The sequence below is a fragment of the Eurosta solidaginis genome, chromosome 5 (assembly GCF_040869045.1).
Source record: "Eurosta solidaginis isolate ZX-2024a chromosome 5, ASM4086904v1, whole genome shotgun sequence".
Lineage (NCBI taxonomy): Eukaryota > Metazoa > Arthropoda > Insecta > Diptera > Tephritidae > Eurosta > Eurosta solidaginis.
The window spans coordinates 131,410,904-131,435,690 of NC_090323.1; the positions used below are offsets into that span (position 1 = coordinate 131,410,904).

At 36.8% G+C, this 24,787-nt stretch overlaps 1 long non-coding RNA gene across 1 annotated transcript; it reads left to right on the forward strand.

Annotated features, from left to right (window-relative positions):
• The first annotated feature begins 1,570 nt into the window (after nt 1-1,570).
• LOC137252585 (uncharacterized) lies at nt 1,571-4,173 on the forward strand. The gene is made up of 3 exons (XR_010953618.1): nt 1,571-3,194; nt 3,250-3,435; nt 3,515-4,173. It is a non-coding gene; the product is annotated as an uncharacterized lncRNA (long non-coding RNA).
• The last annotated feature ends 20,614 nt before the right edge of the window (nt 4,174-24,787 follow it).

Consider the following 24,787-nt stretch of genomic DNA (forward strand, 5'->3'; position numbering starts at 1 on the left):
TTTTTTATCATTATTATTGTTATGATAAATTTTTTCTTAATTGAAAAAATTTTTAAATTAGAATAGAAGAAAGAAAAAATTTTAGACAACTGCCAAAGCTCGTTGTATAGATCCATTTCGGGAACTGCTAAATTCCTTCATCGGCAACGTTTAGGCGCCGCTGCTATAACCATTCAGCCATTACAGCGGTTTTTTGTTTGTCTTCATTAATCCTACTTCTATTCTGTTTCGTGCCAATTGATATTCACAACACTGCGACATCTGTTGCAGAATGGCTGTGAAAATTGGACTTGTTTGTTGGCAATGCTGCCATAGTGTCATATTTTTATTGACACTTTTTCCCCGTGCTCTGGGATGTATTAACAATTTTTGTTGTTATATCGCCAGCATTGCCAACAAACAAGTCCAATTTTCACAGCCATTCTGCAACAGATGTCGCAGTGTTGTGAATATCAATTGGCACGAAACAGAATAGAAGTAGGATTAATGAAGACAAACAAAAAACCGCTGTAATGGCTGAATGGTTATAGCAGCGGCGCCTAAACGTTGCCGATGAAGGAATTTAGCAGTTCCCGAAATGGATCTATACAACGAGCTTTGGCAGTTGTCTAAAATTTTTTCTTTCTTCTATTCTAATTTAAAAATTTTTTCAATTAAGAAAAAATTTATCATAACAATAATAATGATAAAAAAAATTATTGTTAGGCCTTGAGCTCGATTCGAACCCGCGATCTTAAAATCAGTAGGCCGATATAACAACAAAAATTGTTAATACATCCCAGAGCGCGGGGAAAAAAGTGTCAATAAAAATATGACACTATGGCAGCATTGCCAACAAACAAGTCCAATTTTCACAGCCATTCTGCAACAGATGTCGCAGTGTTGTGAATATCAATTGGCACGAAACAGAATAGAAGTAGGATTAATGAAGACAAACAAAAAACCGCTGTAATGGCTGAATGGTTATAGCAGCGGCGCCTAAACGTTGCCGATGAAGGAATTTAGCAGTTCCCGAAATGGATCTATACAACGAGCTTTGGCAGTTGTCTAAAATTTTTTCTTTCTTCTATTCTAATTTAAAAATTTTTTCAATTAAGAAAAAATTTATCATAACAATAATAATGATAAAAAAAAATTATTGTTAGGCCTTGAGCTCGATTCGAACCCGCGATCTTAAAATACATATCGCTTCCCAGGTTCAATAATGACGCAAATGTCAATTTTAAAGTTTCGAGATAACGCGCACAAAAGCTTTAAAGAGTACTAATCTTTGCTGTGTATAAATTTTATAATTGTATTACAAATAGTTTCCGCGCTAGACCACTTGCGTCGTTATTGCATTCGCACATTTTTCTAGTTGGCGCCGGTTCAATAACGACGCAATTGATTAGTTGTGACGCGTTATTTGATATATGTGCACCTGTTTCGGTTCTTTAACAACGCAAAAGCAAAATATATTGTTCTTAGTGGAAAGAACGACGTAATTGAAGGGTAAGTCGTTGTTGAAATAAAATAGCATAAAACGCTTAAAATTAATGGCAGAAATGGCAACCATAAATTCCAGGTTGGTAATATAAATTTTTAGTGAAAAATCCCAGAATCCATTCCGATAGAAAATATATCCAATATGTCAGACGACCCACAGACAAGTTCTCAGCAAAGTGTGGTCATTACGTCCAATACTGTACAAATACTACGAATACTATTTACTACCAAGTACAAGTACTCAGAAAGAGTCCAATAACATAATTAATCAGGAATGCCCCACAAAAATAAGTTTGCGCGAAATAAAATAAATTCCATACAATGAAGTAATTAGTTCTGATGAGTAGGACGATTTCTGGGGAGAAACGGATAGTGAAAATTACGTTCCATCAAGTGATGAACTAACATCAAGCGAAAATTCAGAAAACAGCGCAGAAGATGAAGAAAACTCTCCGTCAAAGAGCGGTAAGAAAATTTTCATGCAAATCCCTGTTACTACTTCAGAACTTGTAAGACCCATTCTATAATCGGTCCAAATAGATAATATCTCCAACATACCAAATAACTCACATACAAGTTCACAGCAAAGGGTTGTCATTCCATACAATGAAGGAAATAGTTCTGATGAGGAGGGCGATATCTGGGGAGAAACGGATATTGAAAATTGCGTTCCATTAACTGATGAATTAATAGAAGGTATAGACAAATCTTTGCTAAACTCCCCTCTATCTCTCAAAAACGGTAAGAAAAGACAAAGAAAACCTGAAAAATGGCAGAAAATACAAGCAAAGTTGTTAAAAAATAGTGGTAAGAGCTATAAATCTGAGTACACTGGTAAAATTGTGAAAGAAAAAGTAATGGGTCCAACATGTCTTAGTAGCTGTAGACTTAAATGTTTTTCAAAATTTAGTGACGATCGTCGAACTAAGTTTTTTGACGAATATTGGAAATTAGCTACGTTACAACGCCAGCGATACTTTCTAGCTTCTTGTGTAGCTCCACTGGATTTGATATATCATGGTTCAAGATCTCAGCAACCCAGAAATCCAAATTGTAAATTTTATTTATGGGATAATGGCATAAAAAACGTGTATGTAAAAGGGTTTTAATAAACACTCTTGGAATAATTGAACGAATTTTACGAAGTATAGTTAAGTCCCGGGCTATACATACATCCGGAAGAAATCCCTGAAGACAAACGTGGCCGACATGGTAATCAAAAAAAAAATGGACGAAGAGATCCTTAAGTCTAACATATAGACTCAATACCTCGAATAGAAAGTCACTACCAAGGACAAAATACAACCAGAGAATTCATCTCAGGTGAACTAACTATTTCTGAAATGCACAGAAACTATACCAAAGAGCGTAGTGAAATGGGAAAATTAGCAGCCAATTTGAATTCATATAGACGAATATTCAACACTCACCTTAACATAGGATTCTTTTTTCCAAAGAAAGATCAGTGTGATCTATGCGGGGGTTACCAGAATGCCACTGAAGAGAGTAATAGAAGTATGGAAAATAAATATGTAGAACATCAGGAAGAAAAAGAATTAAGTAGAGCCGAAAAAGATGCAGACAATAGTAAAAGTAAGGAAGAAGGTTCAAACATGGTTTTTGCGATCTATGATCTACTGACAGCTTTACTGGTACCAATGGGACAATCTTCTGCCTTTTGTTATAAATCTAGCTGTATCAATTTCGCGGTAAGAGTAATTGTGTTTAGACGAAAAAATTTATATTAAAATTCAAATTTTTTAGGTTACTTACATAACCAACCATAACTGTATTGTCAGTATGTTTTTTCTGGCACGAGGGCCTTGGACATAGAGGTGCTGTTGAAATAGGCTCGTGTGTCCTTATGTTTATAGAAGAAATTGTCATAAGCAGACCTGGTGCCGATATAGCGTTCTACTCAGACAACTGTTGTGGCCAACAAAAGAACCCGTAACAACATTATTTTCTATTTGAATTTAACAATAAATTTTAAATAAATAATTTGATATCCTATACTTATTTTTTGTAGGTTTGTTTTTGCTATGTACTTATACGCTGTTTCAACATTACCTATAAATTCCATCACTCACAAGTTCCCTATATCAGGCCATACACAAAACGAGGGAGATACTATCCATAGTATCATCGAAAAATCAATGAAGAGAGGCAAAAGAGCAACCAGACCAACTGGTAACGCTTATACGAAATTCTAAAAAAAAACAGTTGAACAATGATATAAGCTTTAATGCCCAGAAAAACGACAATGGTGATAAAATCAAGGTTTCGGAAATGAAAATAATACGCTTTGTTAAAGAGAGTGACGTATATTTTTACAAAACCAGCTACAAGGATGTAGAATGGATGGAAGCAAAAGTTAGAAATATCGGAACAAGGCGATCTTCTGAAGCAACGGATATTATTAATATTTCTAAAAAACCTGCTTATAACGAAAAAATCCCAATCGCTGACAAGAAAATATCAGATTTGAAAAGTCTCTTGACATCAAATATCATTCCACATTACTACGAATCGTTTTTCAACAGCTTGGCTTAGCTTTTTTTTTTGCTACAGTATTTTTTGAAATCAAAAACTTTGTGAATTTCCTTGATTTAGTTTTTTTTTTTGCTCCAGTATTTTTTGAAATCAAAATCCTTGTGAATTTCCCAAAATGGCTATACATTTTCTTTGTTTCTACTATATTATTATATAAGATTATTTGAATAAAAAATAAAATAAATATTTGAATGAAAAAAATGATGGTCACATGTATTACCTGATCAACAATTAAAGGGGAATAAACCTAGTTCAAGAACGACGAAACTGAATTAGGGCTGCAAAAAGGGGGTGTAACTTTCTAACTTTAAAACATAATGTGGCAGATTTATCGTAATCATATTTATTAAATCTATTCTTTACAGTATTTAATGTCAATTCAAAAAAAAAAAAAACAAGCACTTTTGTGGGAATTTTTATTAAAATGAACGGATGCGAATATTGAAACTTGCTTCACCAAAACTTAATATTTTACAATTGCGTCATTATTGAACCAGGGAAGCGATATGTTCTGGCATCTGATTGGGGTTATTCCGTTTGGTCGTCAAACAAATTGTGGTAACACTATGGACACATTCAGTCTGTGTGAGTTATTTATTGACCGGCCAGTTCAACCTAACCTCGCCCTTTCCCAAAGTAAATGTCGAATTTTTCTTCTTATGCCTTGCTTGCAACAGAGGTTGGAAACTGGCTACTTTTCCAGTTCTCCCTAAAAATACGTGCAATCTACTAATCATGGATAAAATTGCGCTAAATGCATCTTTATGAAAAACTGATCATTTGATGGGGCTAAAAGTGTTTTGTGCACTAATATAACCAAGCAAAAAATGGAGATTTACTTTGAAAATTTAACGCAAGTCTTCAAATAATCACGTGTTTGTACGGACAGCATCAGTACATCAGATTCTTAGGGCGTTTTTCACCATCTTCAATTATTCTCTTATCTGTAGCTAATCGAAATTTTCGTTTTCTCATTGCTAACTGAACCTTCACGTTTCAGATAAGTGCAGGGAAAAAGTGTAAGCAAAAGTTAATTGTTTGGCTTGTTTTCGTGTATTCACAAGAGATTTTTGCGATTTATTCTAAAAAATATTCACAGTTATCGATTTAAGCGGGGGTTGGTCACAATGTGTTGGTGAAAACGAAAATGACAAATGAAACTATCTGATAGATTGCTATTCTTCAGGTAAAATCTAACTTAACTGGAGATAGCGAAAATGGTTTTTAGTTACTGTGAGTCAGGCTCCAGAGTAACTTTTAACGTTTCAGAGCAGCTTAAACATCAATTGGATTTAAGAAAATGTTAAAAACAAAAACTATATCCATGCTATCTAAAATCCAACTTAGATTTACTGAAACCCTGTTCTACGCTATTTCAATTTCTTTTTTAAACACAAATTGGATTTTAGAAAGGTTCAATGGACTTCAGAAATAGTAAATTTGAACTTTTAAACCTTTTATAAAATCCAATTGACCCTTTTTTAAATCCAAATGACGTTTTCTGAAAATCCAAATTACGCTTTCAAAGTTTTAATTGAAATTTCTGAAATCCAACTGACGCTTTCGAAAATCCAACTGAATATTCCAAATTCCAATTGGTCATCTCTAAAATTCATCTGGAAATAGTGTAATCTGTCACTACTTTGTCTCACTTTTATGTAAAGGAAAAGTAAATATTGCATTAAATTGGGTTAGGTCCTTAAAGACTTCACAGTAGCTGAATGTGTCCATAGTGTCACCAGAAGCGTAGTCGATGACAAAATTGAAAATTCTCCTCAAGAAACATGATCTATGTTATGAAATAACTACGTCATGTTGGAAACTAGTAGAAGTTACCTAAGGCCCATCCCACAAGCGGCTTTGTAACCCAAAAATAGTATTTGACATGACCTTTGACAACTTACAGCTCTACGCTTGGTTTCACAACTTTTCTACTTGACTGACCATGTCTCCTTCCCAGTTCATCCATCATTTCGTTACCATCTGAAATGAATTATTATTATTTTAGTATCTGTCCCAGTGCAAAAGTGTGAATCGAAAATAAGATAGAGAAAAGCCAGGCATCGCTGATTTTACCGTCAATTATTCATTCAAACCCGAGGGACACATTTCCAACTTTTTTTCTCCATACATTTCGATCTCTTTTAATGCGCATACTTTTATATTTATTGGTGGGTAAAAATATAAAAAAAAAATACTAAGTATATCTTGGATCTGATCCCAATTGAATAACGGTAGTACGTAATGTGGTATGAGATAGATCACGTCCTATCAGCATCGACAAAATTTTGATTAATATGGGTTTTCGTGGGTTGATTTTATGGAAAACGTGCAATTGATGTATCTTGTTATATATACAAATTCTTCATAGACCTGAAACTTCTTTCATAAAACATAGTGCAAGGCTTGTAATGCAAGTACACTTCTTCTGAAAAGAAAAACTTGTCAGAACAAATTCGCTTGTATTACAAGATTTGTATTTTTGTGAAACGGGCGCCTGATCTTTATGTTATTGCTCGTACTATAAAACTAGACTTTTCGTGTTTTCGCACAAAATTAAAAAGTGGCTAGAATACAATGAACTCTTCTACATATGTATGTGACTTTGCCTGATTATAACGTAGAAGCTTTTCATTCAGCTTTTTTCACAAAAAAGTCTTTCTGTTTACAGGATAATTCAATTTAAAGTGTTTAAATCAAATTTTAACAAATATATAAGGAAATCTATAACAATGGCATGAGCTATGCCGTAGTTTGTAATCTCATCACACATCGTTACTCTTACTGCACTTGATTTGATTGATTTTGTTGTTTTTATTGTTACAACCGAATTTGTGCCCTTTTTTGCTGTTATTGCACATATTGTTCGAATGTTTTGTTTTTTAGAGGGTGATATTTGAATGCGTCGTAGTATGTACGGTAGTGAGATTTAACAACAACAATATATGCCCTTTGTTAGATTAAAATTTTTGAATTATGTTGTAATAAATGTGTGGCTGATTCGGTTGCCATAATAATAATTGTGTTCCATTGAGATGTTATTGGAACGCATTAAAAAACTTGAGTCTTCAATGGCGATAGTGAGGGTGTGGATGATCTGATGATGGTGGTGCCTTTCCTTTGACATTTAACCATGAAATGCAATCAAATTTGCGGTTGTCAAAAAGAAAAAAAAAATTCCGTCTCCTACTCCCAATATTTCACAAGCCATACATAGCATCCAACCTGGCAACTGGCCTAAAAGCTTTGGCTTGCATGATAAACTAGCGCCGCTGCCGATTGTACTCGCATCCACGTATCTGACTTAGCGTCAAATCGCATTGACAGCTCGTTACGCAGCGCGTCAGCCCGGAATGAACAAAACAACTCAATTGTCAGTACCATGTTGCAAAGTCATCTTGCCAGTGAGGGCTTCTGAATTTGAAATCTATGCGGACAGGCAGCCTTCGCTTCAGCTCAGTTCAGATGTTGGCGCGATTTAATGAAAAGGATACACACGTCAAGTTAAATTTTTGGAAATATCATATTTTCATACTGCCAACAGAATATGTCCAAAGTCGGATCGAGGGTGGAAAAAACAACACGTTGAAATTATTTTTGAAAGAGATGAAAGAAGGAAGGTGTATTAATAAGGGTTGCAGTCATTCAACTTCAATTCATCAGCTTTTGTAGCTACTGTTACAGGTTAATTCCCTTATTGCGGTTAGTATTTTGTGGCATTAACACAGCAATGTTTGTAGGCGGAGTCGCAAGCAATCTGTCACATTTTTCCTACTTCCTAACGGATTTTAAATTCTGCTACTTACCTTTAGCGTTGTTTTTTTTTTTTTTAACCACATAAGACATAATGTTGAATGAGTACTGAAGTAATATCTATTTGTTTGCTGAAACTCTTTAATGACCTTTATGGTGTTAAAGAGTAAAAAATTGTGCAGTATGTGCATATGTACATGCATATACCTTCCGCTCAAGTTATGAAATATACGATTCAGCCTTATAAATGTTAAATCCGGTTACACACAGAAACTTAATCGAATCACAATTCTATTTAAAGAAATAATTAAGTTTCCCTTTTCATACAGGGCCTTTTGCTTCATTAAGCGAGTATCTGTCAGCAGCCCCAAAAAAATATTTCATTTTTTACAAAAAATTGTTAAAATGGAAATCAGCCGTTTCCTTCTCAACTATGAGTACAATCAAAATTAAATGCATGCGCAACTACCCATAAATGTTGCACCTAACTAAATATGAGCATATTTTCGAAAAAGCCATATTATCTTTTGCAGGAAATGCAGCGAAAATTAAATTTTGAATTTTTTCGTGTTTTTCTATTTTTCGTAAATTATTGAAAATAATTTATTTTTGATTGTCATTTGTTACATTGAAAATAAAATTCGAAGCACCAAGCAAAACCGACTGGATTTTTCACTCGATTAGGCGTTCAATGAAGCAATAATGAGATAATTAAGAATTTGTATTTTGTATGGAAGATTGAGTTCAATTAATGTAGAAAACTCGACTAATTATTACATTAAGCCTCTGTGTGAAACTGGCATTGCAGTTGTTTAAAAGAACTTATCGAAAAATAAAAATTACTCCTCTTTTGAAACGAATAAATAACAGTTTGCAAAAACATAAAATCCACGGTTTTTTAGCTTACCGCACTAAAAATTAGAAAATAATTTTTACATTACGTTAGCAGAAGTTGAAAAATTTACCATACATAATTTACTCAAATAAAATTTCCTATAATAAAATTTAGGTTATTAATGGAATAATCAACTTCAGCGTAAAAAAGCGTGGGGTACTTGTGACATTAAATATTGCAATTATTTTATTTGCAACTATTATGAAAATAACATAAAGTGACCGTTTTTTGGTTCCGTTAGCTATAAAAGCGTAATTTTTAGTTTTTTCAAACTATTTCCTTTGTACTGGTCTCACTTCAGTAAATATATAAATAAATAAATAGTTAAATGAAAGGCGCGATAACCTCCGAAGAGATTTAAGGCCGTGCTTCTCTTCCTATTTGCGTCGTTCTCCTTTTAATTTTTCCTACAAATTGGCGGGACGGGACCTACTTGTTTTATGCCGACTCCGAACGGCATCTGCAAGGCAGATGAGTTTTCACTCAGAGCTTTTCATGACAGAAATACACTCGGAGTGCTTGCCAAACACTGCCGAGGGGCGACCCGCTTCCACTTTGAAGTGGTCATAAGGTTAACTGACCTAACACCCGTTGACCTTATGCCACCCTACCATTAAATTATTCCATTGTAATCGGTTTTTGATACGCTTTCAAAGTTTCAATTAAACTCATGGTCATTTGAAGTGGCCATAAGGTCAATTGACATTATAACATTTGAGCTTATGTCACCGCACCATCAAATTATACCATTTTCATTGGCCCTTGTAACGTGTGCAAAGTTTCAATTAACTTATGGCCATTTTAAGTGGTCATAAGATCAATTGACTTTATGTCCTTTGTGCTTATGTCACCCCACCATGAAATTATTGTAATGTCATCTGTCCTGGATACGTGTGCAAAGTTTCATTTGATAAAACTTTTGCAAGTTGGTGAAAATTGTGCTCAAAGATTCCGTTACATACGTACAACACAGGCTTACAATAGCTAGGTAAAAATCATAGATATACATATTTGGCCAAGCAGAAAAGGCGTGGAACCAAGCGCTAGGTTGCAAATTGTCGAAGATCATGTGTAGGTCCAACGACCTTAGACTACCAAAGCTTATTACTTTTATTAGGACTCTATGAACTGTGACCTTAAGATCTATTGTGCTTGGCCCTTCAGCCTATTACTGTATTTAGAGGCTTTTTATACCTATTTCCATACAATCTAAATTTGGTAATTTTGCCATTACATTAATTTCATTACTTTTTCACAATTATCTTATTATATCTAATAAATATTAAGCTTTTATTAAAACAAAAACCACATTTTGGGGGCTCGTGCTAGTGAAAAAAGTGAAATGGCATGTTTAAATAACAAAATAAGCGAAAATGGGCCGATCTGATATCAATTTGCAACATACACGGTACTAACCATCAAGGTGAGCAGTTAGCTGGGCAAATATTTAGGGGACTCATGAAAGCATATAAACTTATAAGGTGTAAAATTATATCCATTTACACATGCTGTTATATGAACGCACCTAGAAATACTCTTGATAAACTTGATTCTTTATCAGATGTATTATTGCCAAACAAAAATTGTTTGATTGTTAACAAATTAAAAAATGCCAGGATTAAGTGAAAAATCAAAACTAAAACGTCTTTACTAAGTTATTCTTGTAAATGACTTGCTGATGTTGGAGATTTCTGATAAAAATGCCTGCTGTAATGTCTGCAAGGTTGCATTCCTTTGAGTTTACCGCGTTTACACAATGAAATGTGCGCGTAAATTTATACAACATGTGTAAATGATTTTTCATACAAAATTTGACAGCTCGTGCATAAACTAGATAAATTTATACGTTTACACACTTTATAAGGCATTTATACGGTTACATGAGTCCCCCTATTAAAAAATTTGCAAGCAGGCAGTTTGTTGGCGTGTAACGCACCTGAAGACGACGACGACGAAGTCAACGCACTGGATGACGACACAGATGACGATGAGTACGTAGACGTAAGAAGTACTAGTAACACAGCCATAAAGCAAACTCGACCGCAAAGCAAAGCAGAGTATCGCAGCACCAAAAATTTTTGAAGATAAAGATGTTGCATGCGCGAACTTCAGTGGAAAGCAGCGGAGCTTCACAAAATTCTAGTAGGTCACTTCCATCACAACACAAATTTTAACACGATTTTTAACATAATTTAAGCACACAAAATACACCGATTGTAGTTTTGGAGTGTAAAAATGTGAATTCTGAACACATTAGCTGAAAAAAAGTGTACAAATAATTGTTAAATAATAAATACAGACAGTGGTAGTTTAACAAATTCTGCTGAATGTGAACTACTAGAATTTTGTGAAGCTTGCTTCACACTATTTTTCTTTCGTCCCTTGCAAAAATCATAACTTTTGAACTAATGAAGATATTTTAAAGATTTATACTGCACCTGAAAGCTAATTATCTAAACTTTGGACAATTTAAAATACATGGTGCCAGAGTAACAGGGTGCTTTACAATAATTCGTCAAATTTTAAAAATTGTACAAAAATACAAAAAAAAATTTGTTAAAAACTGAAGGACAAACTTTGAATTTTTTTTATGAGGATGTATTTGAACATGAAATCAGATAAACTTATGGTTTGTGTTAAGGAGTGTGGCTCTACCCACTTATGATTAAAAGTTTTGTCTTAGTAGCAAGGTTATCAATCTCTACCAAACTTGATGGACGCATTACTTCTTTTAAGATGTTATCTTAATATATAAAAAACACGTGTCAACATTTTTGGCCGCGATCGACTCCTAAACTACTGAACCGATTTTGAATTTGTTTTGCACCCCGTGTGTAGTTAGATCTAACTTGAGAGATAAGATAGGCTAAGGGTTTCTGAGGGGTCCGCGATTTAGAGGTACTAAGACATTTTTTTTTAATTCAGGAGAGTCTTTAGTTGTGTAGAGGGTAATTTTCATACCCGTGGGTGACTAGGGTCTTCAGATATAGGCCAAAACGTGGGCCAGTGAATGCCTAGACAGTGTTTATACAATATGGATATCAAATGAAAGCTGTTGATGAGTGCTTTAGTACGTAATATATTATCCGGAGACGGACTGAGACTGGTGATAGGACTAGGTCTGGGACTGAGACTCGGAGTGGGACTGTGACTGGGACTGGAATAAAATACCCACGCTCTGGGACAGGCAATAAGGGATGCAGAAGAATGAGAAGAAATTGAGAGAAGAGAAAAGAGAGAAGGAGATTGAGAAAGAGATAGAGTGAGACGAAGATGGAGATAGATGAAGCAAAAAAGACGGAGGGAGGAGTGAATAAAAGGATTAGGAAAAAGTGAAGAGGGGGGAGGGCAGAGTCAGACGAAAAAAGCATTTTAAAATGAATGCAGATAGGCCAAATTTAGGGCAGGACAACGTCTGCCGGGTCTTCTAGTACTCTTATAAAAGCTGAATGAGTACGCTAGGGGATAAGTATATAAACATTGCTTGAAAATTCATTGTATAAATTTACTTACATATTTTTGAAAAATTCAAAAACCAAATATTTTATTAATACTTAACTTAGAAAAATTATTAAAAGTTTTTCAATATTATTGTATTTGAGCCAAAGATGAACAACTAATAAATTTTTGAGAACTGCCCACTTATGATAAACAGTTTTATCTTAATAACCGCTTTACCAATTTTGTTGATTTCTGTAAAAATTTATTACCCTTCTGATAGCCAAGGCCTTAGATTTAAAATATGATTATAATTGCTAAATGAAATAACTATATTATTTATAATAAATAATAAACTTGTATTAATTGATTTCTTTTTTTTTTTCAATAAAATAACAAAACCAAGTACTAAATAATTTTTTTTTGCTGTGATAGAAAAAGGTGGATCATTTATTTAATCTTAACGTAGTCTTCGTCACTTGAAAATATGTCTAACGAGGAAACCATTTCTGAGCTATTGGTGTCTGTAAGATCTTTTTGTGATCTTACATGCCTCATGGATGATATGAATGGATCAGAAGAGATGGCCAACATGTTGAAAAGGTCCTCGTTTTGTCTAACTTGTGAGATTTTGCAAGCGTTAGTACTTCTATATCTTTTGTAATTTATTTATATTTATTTAAATAACATCGGCCGGCACAATTTAACTGATGACGGCCGTGGATTTTTCCAATATTCTGAAGCTTCAAATTTTAAACGGAGGCGAGCAATAGAAGCCATAAACATATTACCATCTGTAATTGTTCCATCGTCTACATTTATTCCTTGTTTATATGCGCTTTGGCGTTAGGCTTTTTGGCAGTGATTTCAACTTTTCTTCAGAAAAACTTTTCAAGAGTCGCATAGGCGTAAGATCCATTAAGTTTTGGAGCTCAACTTCAGCTGATACTTAGGTTATTTTGGCTCTTGGAGGAACTGCTTCTTTCTTGGCTTGAGTGTTTGTTTGTATCCATGGAAAAAATCGGCATTATGTTGCAATAATGACTCACGCAATATATTATATTTATCCTTCGATAACCCGAGATCTATAAACAGCGCCAAAGACTCAGGAGTGTATATCCTAGGTAACTCATTTGGGGGTGTGGGAATGCTGTTTTTGATCCCTCTCAGTCGCACTAACTCATTCGCTAACGCAACTGCTCCTATGATATGAGACTTAACGTTTTCTTCGTTCTTTTTATATTTAATAGCCAATGCTTCTGAAAGATGAGTCGTGGCGATAGTTCTAGTATAATCTGACAGCTTCTTTTTCCATGTGTAGGTCGAACATTCTTCTATGAGTTTTGTTGGTTTCCTCTAGTTCGAATGGTTGATGTGATAGGCATTTCTTCGTCCAAAAAACCTTTACCAGCTAGCCAGCTTCCATGCTTACTTATAAACCTTGAAGTAGAATGACCGAATGCTTGCCATTTTCTTTGCATTGGAATTTAGAGGAAGCCAATTTTTTCTTTCAAGTCTTCGCCTTCTTTGTTGCATGCTTCATTTGGTAATTCCGTCATAAAAGCTTCATCGAACGCTTTTGTCTTTGAAGCTTTGAATACCTCAAATAGTTTGGAGTTTTCTAGAGACTATTAAAATTTACATCGAGTATATCTTACTAAAAAAATATGTGAGTTATATTTATATTATTTAAATAACAGAATACTTTATTCTATAGACTCCAAAAAACGACAAATTTTGGGCGTTGTATTAAACATTGCTTTATATAATCAAAGTATGGAAATGAGTTCCAGGTTTGTATATTATGCAGCTTGTAAAGGAAAAATTGGTTTTATTAACAAATTCCAAAAACAAAAGTGACCGTACTAAATTCTTACCTATACCTGCTCAGGCGCGTATTTATACCCAAGGTTGCTTCACTTAATTTGATGTAAAAAGTGAAATCGCAGCTGGACGCAGGTAGACCTTATGAATTCAGGTAACAGAATATTTAGCAAATACCTACTGTAAATTTCACGGAGACTGTTTTTGTCCTTATTTTTATTTTCCATAAAATTTCGAAAAAGGTCTTAAAAATAGGCTTTTTGAAAAACAGGTAGATCTGACAAACTTAAAAAAAAAACAAATGTTTTGCTTCAACCTATAATTCGCCGGACACGAGGCTCCCATTGTAAAATTTAGTTGGTCAACTGTTGAATCTTTTTGTTCACTGGAGACATCTTCTCCCTCCTCTTCGTCTACGGCCACTAGATGAAACAATTTTTGATTCTTGTTTGTTTCGTTGTTTGAAAATTTTGTTGGAAACTGACTTTTCCTTGGCCCGCCGTACCTAGAGAACCCGGAATTTCCTGTCTGGCGGGTTTGAGAGGATGCACCGGCATCCACTCTTAAAGCCGTGGGGGGGTCGCTTTTGTTGCGCCAGCTTTGCGCAGATTGGTGTCTATTCCTGGTTTGCCCTGACCAAGCGTATGGGGAGTTAAATCCCCTCTGATTTTGATGTCGGTCTGCAAAGCTCCCATTGGAGTGGGTTGTATTATTGTACCTTGAATGATTCGGGGCTGGATTCTGCAGTGTGCCAGAGTAGTCTGTGCTGCCGCGAGGCACATATGGTACGAATCGCCGAACATTCGGCCACTTCTGTTTAATGCCTGTGGAGGGCGGTAAATAGAGTTTCGCCGATCCACGTTCATCAACGTGAGGCATGAGGAATATACCTCAGATAAGGGGGCCGTTTAGCCCCCTGATGAAGACATCCAAGGCTCTTCGTCTATGTGCCTCGGCCAATGCCTTCACCGTTTCTGTGTGCACATATTTATTAGTGCTTATCGTATTTATCATGAGTAACAATTGCTTGTTTATTTTGACATAAAATTCGGACAACTTTTGTCGCCCCTGGGTCATGAGGGTAAGTTGCTCATCAAGGGTTTCGATATCCCTAACGTCCGCATAATGCAAGGAGATAATCTCTTTGATTTTCTTCCAATCCGAATATAGAATATTGTGAGACACCAAGGCGGCATCTGCCGCTCCCCTAATCTTGCATCTTATGTGCCTGAAAATTGCCCTATATATTGGTTTTTGCCGAACGGGCTTATAATCACTTAAGGCTTGTTCTACACTATGGATCCAGGAGGTATAGTGCTCCCGAGATCCATCAAGCACTTGAAGTTCTTTCAGGCTCTTCTACTGGTGTTGCTTCGCTATCGACAGATTGTCGAAAGAACTCCTCTACCCTGCTTTCTAGTCTCTCTAGGGTTTGGCTAATTTCTTTTATGGACTCGTCAGCGTTTGTCGATTCTACGCTTTTGAGGCGTTCCTCGAATTTCCTCAGCTGAGCGAGGATGGCGTTCACGGCGCCATTCATTTCAGTCAGCGAATTCTTCATTTCGTCGGCGTTCATGATCAGGTATGCTGAAAAGATAAGAACTGTAAGAAAATATACGTGTGACCTACAGAATCCAATGTCTCATTTGAGGATTCCTTTCACGTGTAGATTGGAGAATTTTCAATTTTCTCTCTTTCTCTTTCACTTTTCCCTGTTAGATTGGGGAATTTTCAATTTTCTCTATTTTTCTTGCACTTTTCACTTAACACACGCGACGCGAACCCTGCACTCCGAAGCTCGGGCGCCAGTTATCTCCCGTCTCGGAGGAGATGTAAAAAATGTAAAGGTGCAGAGGAACTCACTGTCCTCCGATACTTGTGAATTGAAACAAGGAACGATTTCAGATTAAACGTCACAACTTCTTTATTCGTGCCACTTGCACGCTAATTAACTACTCGCCTAAACATACGTTGCAACTTACTTAAATAACTTCTTAGCCTAACTAAAATGTTTACATTGCAGTTCCCATGCTTTACCCAGAACTGCTCGCGCGTGTAGACAGGAATTGCTTAGCGTGCGATTCCCATAACTAACGTAAGGTAACCTGATCGATAGTTGCGCGTGTGCCGCGTCAGCGACTTTGTCCTATTGAACTAAATAAGTCACACGCTTAGCAACGTGATCGTAGGGTGTGCCGTTGCGTGGTATTATGGTACCTATGCGTGTAGCTTATATGTTTGTGTGTGTTAAGGTTTCATTCATAAACGGGGGTAGTGTTCACTTGATGACTTGTATGTGTAGCTTAGGTGGTAGTAACTCACGAAAAAATTGAAAATCGACTTTATCGGTGTTGTTCTTGTTGTATTAACAGTGCTTTGCCCATTCAATAGGCACGACTACTCACAAATTGTCATCAAAGTCCTCTAACGGGAGTCCAAGGAAACTGGTTTTTTCGACAGGGGCGGACCATGGGGAGGTAGGTGTTAGAGGCGTAGGTTCCACATTACATTTGAAAAGATGGTGGGTGTCATGTGGGAACACATCGCATGCAGGACATACATATGTCGGGGTTGATTCTGGACATGTATGAGTTTAACCTGTTACAGTATCCAGACCGAAGTTGGGCCAGGGTGACTCGTGTCTCCCTTGGTAATGTGCTTTCTTCTTCTGCAGGGTGAGATATGGCATATTAATAACGGGGTTCCCCGGGCTCGTCGTGGCAAAGGCGTTTACCGATTCTGTGTGGATTTGGATAAGGGCCTGCTTATGCTTTCCTGGATCAAGCGCCTGTGTTGGCAGGTACCGGATCTCGTCATAGTGCTTTAGGAGATGTTCCCTTAATCCCCGTGTAGGCGGTGCTACATCAAGCAGTTGTTTGCTAGGATGTCCTGGTTTGTGACAACTAAGCAAAAACTGCTTGTTCAGTATTTAGTTGTGCTCTTTAATATTGAGCTCTTTGGCCTCCTTATGTAGATGGTGTTTCGGGGTCATAGGAGACATCCGGTGGCAGTTCTGATTGCAGCATTATGACAGGTCTGCAGCCTTTTCCAGTGTGTATCTTTAAGACCAGGCGACCAAACTGGTGACGCGTAGCTCATGAGCGGCCAGCCGATTGACTTGTACGTGGTTAGCAACGTTTCTTTCTAGGAACCGACTTGATCGGTGAAGCGCCTAGCGATTTTATTTGATATCCTACTTAAGACAAACGAAAGAATCAACTAATCAACTTCGTAAGGTTGATTTAAAAATTGTATTTAACTATTTTGAAAAAAAAACGCGCATGTCAGCGCCTAATAAGCCCCCTCGAATCTTTTGAAAATCTTTCCAAGACTTCAAAACTGTTGAAGATGTTGTGATATTATTTTTAACCATATTTTCTTTTCAAAATAGAATTGCAAAATTGGTTAATTACCACACCCACGTTATATATAAAAATAAAAATACAAATTTAGAACACACATACAAATTCGAGATCTGTAGCATCTATCGCTTTTTCCCATGTGCTTGGCGATGAAAAAATGTATATTGTTCATAAAAATATATTTACATAGCAATTCCAGATATTAATGTAGTGAGAACGATCGACATTCCTGAAATGTATTCATATCCAGCTAAAAGTTTAAACATTAAAAGATCCATAAAGCTACGAGGCTGTCACCCGATCGAAAAATTTGCCACAGAGTATCGGAACTTTTCCTAAGCGGGGTCGCCCCTCGGCAGTGATTTCGAGTATATTTATACCATGAAAAGCTTCTCAGTGAAAACTCATTTGCCTTGCAAACGTCGTTCGAAGTTGGCGTAAAATATGTAGAACCATCCCCCCCCCCCCAAGTTGTAGAAAAAATTAAAAGAAGCACGACGCAAATCGGAATAGAATTTCGGCCTAAACTCCTTTCGGAGGTATGACGCGTCGTATATGGGGTATGAGAAAATATTCCCTCCAAGTAGCAGGAAAAACACCAAGTTTTAGGGACAAATTAAATAAATCAGTTAGGGGCTGATAAATGCGTTCAGCGCATTTTTTAAAAAAACATGTGGGAATTTGGTCAGGGCTTTATTTGTAAGATTCCTTCAAAGACGTTAAATATGAAAAAGCCTCCTCTGGATATATTGCTGGAATATTAATTGTGTTAAGAAAGTTAAGTTGAAACGGGTATTCATTGGACAAAGAAATTAATCAGCGGAATAGTTAGTTATTTGAAAAATTGTGCAAAAAAGTTAGCAATATCTTGATAGTCGCTACAGAAATCATCACGGCATTTCATACCAGAAGGAAACCCTTTTATCCTACGTTTAGAGTTTACGAAACCATAGAAACCTTTCGGATTGCAAGTTATTTTCTTTTTCATCGTACAGTGATAGGTATTGTAAAAATTTTTATTTAAAACAAAATATTTATGACGCAATATAGATTACTTCAAGTAATCGGAGCGTGAACCCGTCTTTTTGTACAGCTTGAAGTAACGCGATTTTTCGTTTTTTAAAGATTTCAGTTCCGCTTAGGTACGTTTTTGTCAATATCTGCAACGTATTTGGGCCAAATTATAGATAAAAGTTGGTTAATTTTATTAAATTAGCCCTCGCGCATTCAAATATAAAACTAGAGTCGTATTCTGTGGTAATGCAACTCCGAGGACTTTTTTCCAATTCGTAAACTATTTCCAGGGAAGGATGGTAAGGTACAGTAAGAGGTTCACCCTTCCTAAGAATGGATTTTGATGTATCATCGAAAAATACCAAATCAAGAACCCTCCCGAACAAAAAGTCGTTGCTGGACAAGTTAGAAGAAACGGGTACAATACCATGGCCAGATGTGGTCCATGATACATGCGGAAGATTAAAGTCACCCAAGACAATTATCGAGTCAATGGGCTTAGATAGCTTTCAGCAACAAAATATGATTCATATAAACCGAGGAATCAGAAGATGGTGGGATATAGCAGATGTCAATATAGGTAACACCTATTCTCAGCTGGATTCTAATGCACTTAAATTCCATAGCTTCTATAACAGGTAAATTAACCTCAGCGGAATATATAGAAGAACGTACCGCGATCAAAACTCCACCTACAACTCTGTTTAAGCGGTCATTTCGATATATTTGGTAATAATTGCAAAGAACCTGCGAATTAAATATATTAGGCTTTAGCAAAGTTTCAGTAAAAGCGATGATATTGTAATTACAGTTAAATGACTTCAAATACAGTTTACTTAGTTCCGTGTTTAGACCTCTTACACTTCGATAAAATATATTAAGGACAGATTTAATATTTAGTTTTTTTCTGCATTATTGTTATGAGGAACGGTAGCAAGATTTGGAATATTACGTTGCGTTTATGTTCGAATTCACGCACAAAAGCATCGGGTGGCCAAAATGAATTATTTTAAATGGTTTCAAAGTGTTGCGCGGATACGTCAATCCTAAATGAAGAAAAGTCTCTATGATAATTAAAACAAAATTTACGAATAGTCATGTTTTCGGATTTAGGTTTATTAAAGATGTACGACTTCAGGTCCTCTTCCGTAGTGTCTCTCTCCAACTGCACACGAAAATCGACTTTCTAATAGGGACAGTAATCAATCCATTAGCCGGCGGTTCAGATTCCGTAAAGGGGTTTTGGGGAAGCTGGTTCCGTTTTGTGGATGGTATAGTAGAAACAGCTGAAACAGCCTTCGATGTCGATGGTTGAACTGCTAAGGGACTCGGTGAGGACAGATTTATCAATTCAAGAGTTGGGGGGTGGAGGAACTGGAGGTGGAGGAACTTTGGGATCGACATCCATTGTCGGAGCTCCAAGCGATAGGGCTACGGTTATTATCCGGAATTTTGCAATTTGAGTATTGGAATGACTTAAACAAGCTCTCATAATGCATAGCCTTCTCGGGCAAAGCGGAAATATCTCTGCCTATTTCAGAGAACCCGTATCGGGCCAGTTTGAAACCCTTGAAAAGATCAATTTCGGTAGGCCTACATTTCAAACAACCCCAACGCACTCCCGTATCGTTATCATTGAGTGTGTCAACCACTTTTGCTGACAAACCGGCGTACTTCATATGGGCAAGCCCATCGCAAAGCCAGAATGGCACGAAGGGATGCGATTCATTTTTTACTAAGCAGTTTGGATAAAGACACGACATTCTTAATAAACTTAAATTGGGGGAAGAAGGAGTATGTATATAAATGCTATATAAAAACGAGAATTAATAAAATGGGAGAAGTATGAATATTAATAGCACAACGGGTTATACAGAAAAAATATAACAGTTTGAAAGTAGCTGTTAGAAAGGGCAAGAGTTATATCCGTCTTATTTCTAAGCTGACGTTTTTTCGCTGTTAATGCTGGTTCCCAAATTGATTAAATATTTCACATTATCGAATTATTATCCGTCAACAGTGACATTGCTGCCAACGCGGGAATGCGTCGATTCTTTCTTAGATGCCTCGCCTTGTCCTTATCTACCGCAAGACCCACTTTTTTTATACTCAGCTGAGCAGAGCTCACAGAGTATATTAACTTTGTTCGCATAACGGTAATCCGTAACGGAATAAACTAATCGAGATAGATATAGACTTATATATATCAAAATGATCTGGGTGAAAAAAAGAAATTCTTTAAGCCATCTCCGTCCGTCTGTAAACACAATAACTTGAGTAAATTTTGAGATATCTTGATGGAATTTGGTACGTAGGTTCCTGGGCGCTCATCTCAGATGGCTAATTAAAATGAACGAAATCGGTCAAATTTTTCGATATCGAAAATTTCGAAAAACCGAAAAAGTGCGATAATTCATTACCAAAGACGGATAAAGCGATGAAACTTGGTAGGTGCGTTGACCTTATGACGCAAAATATAAAATTAGAAAAATTTTGGACAATGGGGGTGGCACCGCCCACTTTTAAAAGAAGGTAATTTAAAAGTTTTGCAAGCTGTAATTTGCAGTCGTTGAAGATATCATGATGAAATTTGGTAGGCACGTTACTTCTATTACTATATGTGTGCTAAATAAAAATTTGCGAAATCGGATGCCGAACACGCCCACTTTTAAAAAAAATTTTTTTAAAGTCAACTTTTAACAAAAAATTTAATATCTTTACAGTATAAAAGTAAATTATGTCAACATTCAACTCCAGTAATGATATGGTGCAACAAAATACAAAGATAAAAGAAAATTTCAAAATGGGCGTAACTCCGCCCTTTTTCATTTAATTCGTCTAGAATACTTTTAATGCCATAAGTCGAACAAAATTTCACCAATCCTTCTGAAATTTGGTAGGGATATAGATTCTATGACGATAACTGTTTTCTGGGAAAATGGGCGAAATCGGTTGAAGCCACGCCCAGTTTTTATACACAGTCGACCGTCTGTCCTTCCGCTCGGCCGTTAACTTGCACAAAAAACGATATATCTTAACTAAACTTAGTTCACGTACTTATCTGAAGTCACTTTATCTTGGTATAAAATATGGCCGAAATCCGACTTTGACCACGCCCACATTTCCGATATCGAAAACTACGAGAGTAGGATAGTGTACATATATTGATAACGGGGTGCACTGGGCTCGTTCTGGCAAAGGCGTTTACCGATTCTGTGTGGATTTTGCCTACGGGGTCCTTATGCTTGTTTGGATCAAACGGCGATGTTGGCAGGTGCCTGATCTCATCAAAGTTCTTATGAAGTTGTAAGGGATGCGGGGCTATATTAAGCAGATGTTTGTTTGGGTGTCCATGCTTGTGACCACTAAGCAAAAACTTTCTGTTCAGCATTTCGCTATGCTCTTTAATATTCAGCTGCTTGGCCTGGCTATGTAGATGTTATTCAGGGGTCTTAAGAGACATTCCGTGACAATTCTGGGTGGAGCATTTTGGCAGTCCTGCAGCCTTTTTTGTTGTATGTGGTTAGCAACGTTATCTTTTCTCCAGGTGCTGCCGGCAATCGACTTGAGGATTTTTGCGGCTTTGTACTTTAGATGCAATTTCGGTGACATACGCCTTTAAGGTGAAAGTATTATCTATTGTTATGCCTAAGATCTTTGCATGACTAAAAGTCGGTAGCGTAACAGCATCGACCTGGACGCCCAATATTTGCATCATCTGTTCCTTCCACGTCTTTAACAGAGTGGTCGCAGATTTGCTGGATGATAATACCAGGCCGCGCGAGGTGAAGAAACTAAAAATACTGGAGAAATCGCTAACTATTCCAGAAACTAATTCGTCTATAGCAGGGCCAGCTCCCGTTGCCACTATCGGGCAGTCGTCGGCGTGTGATATGGATAGTAGCTATTTCTGATGGGGCTTTTCCTGATTTAGTCCGTAACTTATCTAGTTGAATATTCGCAGTGAAATGAGGGAACGGGACGGTTTCCAATGTTTTGCTACTGGCGAAAGGGGTTAAATTGGTCGATATGTCTCGCCTTCGTTTCATGGTTTCCCAGGCTTTAGCAGTGGAATCATCTTTGCCATTTTCCTTTGTACGGGAATGACAAAGGACGTCAACGAAAGTTTGAAAACGCGCATTAGGTAGTTTATTCCCTCAGCGCCAAGGTTTTTTAGCATTGGCTTGGCTATTCCGTCTGAGCCTATTGATTTAGAGGGTTCGGCCTTTTTTAATGACTTCTTCAAAGTCTGTGGGCTGGAAATGGTAATGGGTGACAAATCGTCTTTGCCTAAATAGGCGCCTCTCTTCCTTCTTCGCCTCACGATAACGTTCCAATATACAGCGCGTTGCCGCGCCCGTACGCAGCGTGGCCCTATAGGCAGTGCCCTTCTTTTCCGTGGCAGCGCGACATTCCTCATCATACCAGCTATTTTTGTAGGCTCGCTGGAAACCTATGGTGTCAGCAGCGGCGTTACGTAATTAGAGAGAAATATCCTCCCACTCTCGGTCACATCGTCAAGTCGAAGATTGCTCTCAGTGAGCAGGTAGTCATCATCAGCTGTCAGGAATGATTGAGCACAGAAGGAATGGATTTTTGAAACCTTTGGCCTTGAATATCTTAAGACGGAAACACGTAATTCATTTTGATTTTAATTGTACAATAAAGATACTATAGAAATGGCATATACGGATTTCCAGAATCGTATTTCAAAGTCTTTTTTACCTTAAACTGGACTCAAATTCCAGAATTAATTAAGTTAATTTGTTATTCCCGTTCGAAGAGGAAACTTAACAGGTTTACGTTCGCGTTTAAAGTCATAAGTACGCGAACATTCTTGAGTAAGTTGTTCCGCACCCTGGCTATTAGTTATTTACTGTGCAAGTACTGCCGGAATTTCTATAGTTTTGATGTCACAGAATTTAAAAATTTTCCGTGAACAAGTTTTATTTATAAAATATATACTTTTTTAATAGAAACGCGCTTGAATGTTAATAAATTCACATGTTTGTGAACATCGCAGCTGCATTTGAAACAGCATTCTTAATCATGTGAAAAGTGATATAACAACAAAATTTTAAAAGTAGTAGCCACTTGTTGTGTGGGGAAAACAAGTACTTTTATATTATGAGTATTACATTCTCACTAATAATCATGATTGTAATACTATAAGCATAACCGAAGGTGGTTGGCCATGGGATAGAAGAATTTGTTGCCGTCACCACAGGCAATTCTAATTTGTCTTTTTGTTTTTCGCGCTTTACGTAGCTCAATAACTCTAATACGAGTACAGATGATGTGTAACAATGTCCATAGAATTAAAGTCAATTGTCAGTTGTTTTCTTTCAAAAGGAAATTCATATCGTTGACATTACCCTAAAATTAACTTATATTAATTCTTAGTTCATTGCGTTGTTGTTTTTTGTGTTTGGAAGGAAACTTCATAGTTGTGAACGACCATCTCGTCACGATCAGAATCAAAGCGAAGTTTTTTAATACAATGCTTATACATATGTGAGTTTGCGCTTACGCATTAAAAGGCAAGGAGGGGGTCATTAGTACTATAGTCGGAAAATTTAGCCTCCACGATATTATTTTGATTGACATCACTGCGGCTCGCAATATGGTGGCATACAGTACCAGATTCCAGCATAAAATAATAAATCAACTTAACTCGCTGTAGCCTGATCGCAGAACACTAAACCAAATCGATGACGTCGTCTCGACTGGAGGCATAGGCCCAGTGTTCTGTATGTGCGCAATCTGCGAAGTTCAAATTTCGACTCAGAATACTACCTTGTTGCAGCCAAGGTACGGACGCTGTTAACAGGGCTACGCGGCAAGAAGCGGTATATTAAAGTGTTATCGTAGCGCAAAGTAGATACAAAGAAATACGCCGTTTTAGAAGGAAAAACGTCAAACAGAACGGCGTGAATGCGAAGAACTTCATTTGCTGGCTAATAGGAGTAACTCCCGAAAATTCTACAGAAAATCCGAGAATTGGCAGAAGGAGGCGAAGAGTTGGTAAAGAGCATGCATCAATTACCATTAAAAGTGGTGATCAGCTGAGCTTCGCCAAATAACCTTGAGCAACACCACAAACTCCGTACGGAACCAAAGAAGGCTTCAAACAAGGGGACTTCCTTTCGTGCGAGTTCTTTAACCTCATCCTAGAAAAGATAAATCTAGCAGCAGAAATTAACCGCAATGGCACAATGTATTTTAAGTGCTATTTCAATATATATTTGCTGGAGTATTCTAATGATATATTTCAATGCCTTCTGTGGGTTGGATAAATTGGCAAAAAATGGGATCTTGGGGAAATGTAGGACAAGCCGGAGGACTGCTGTCATCCAATTGGCGCCACTTTTGACGAATATAAAATCTAGACTTTTCAGGACTTCGTATATCTGGTTTAGCAATCAAACGGGCCAACAAGTGCTACTTTGGGCTGAGTAGGAAA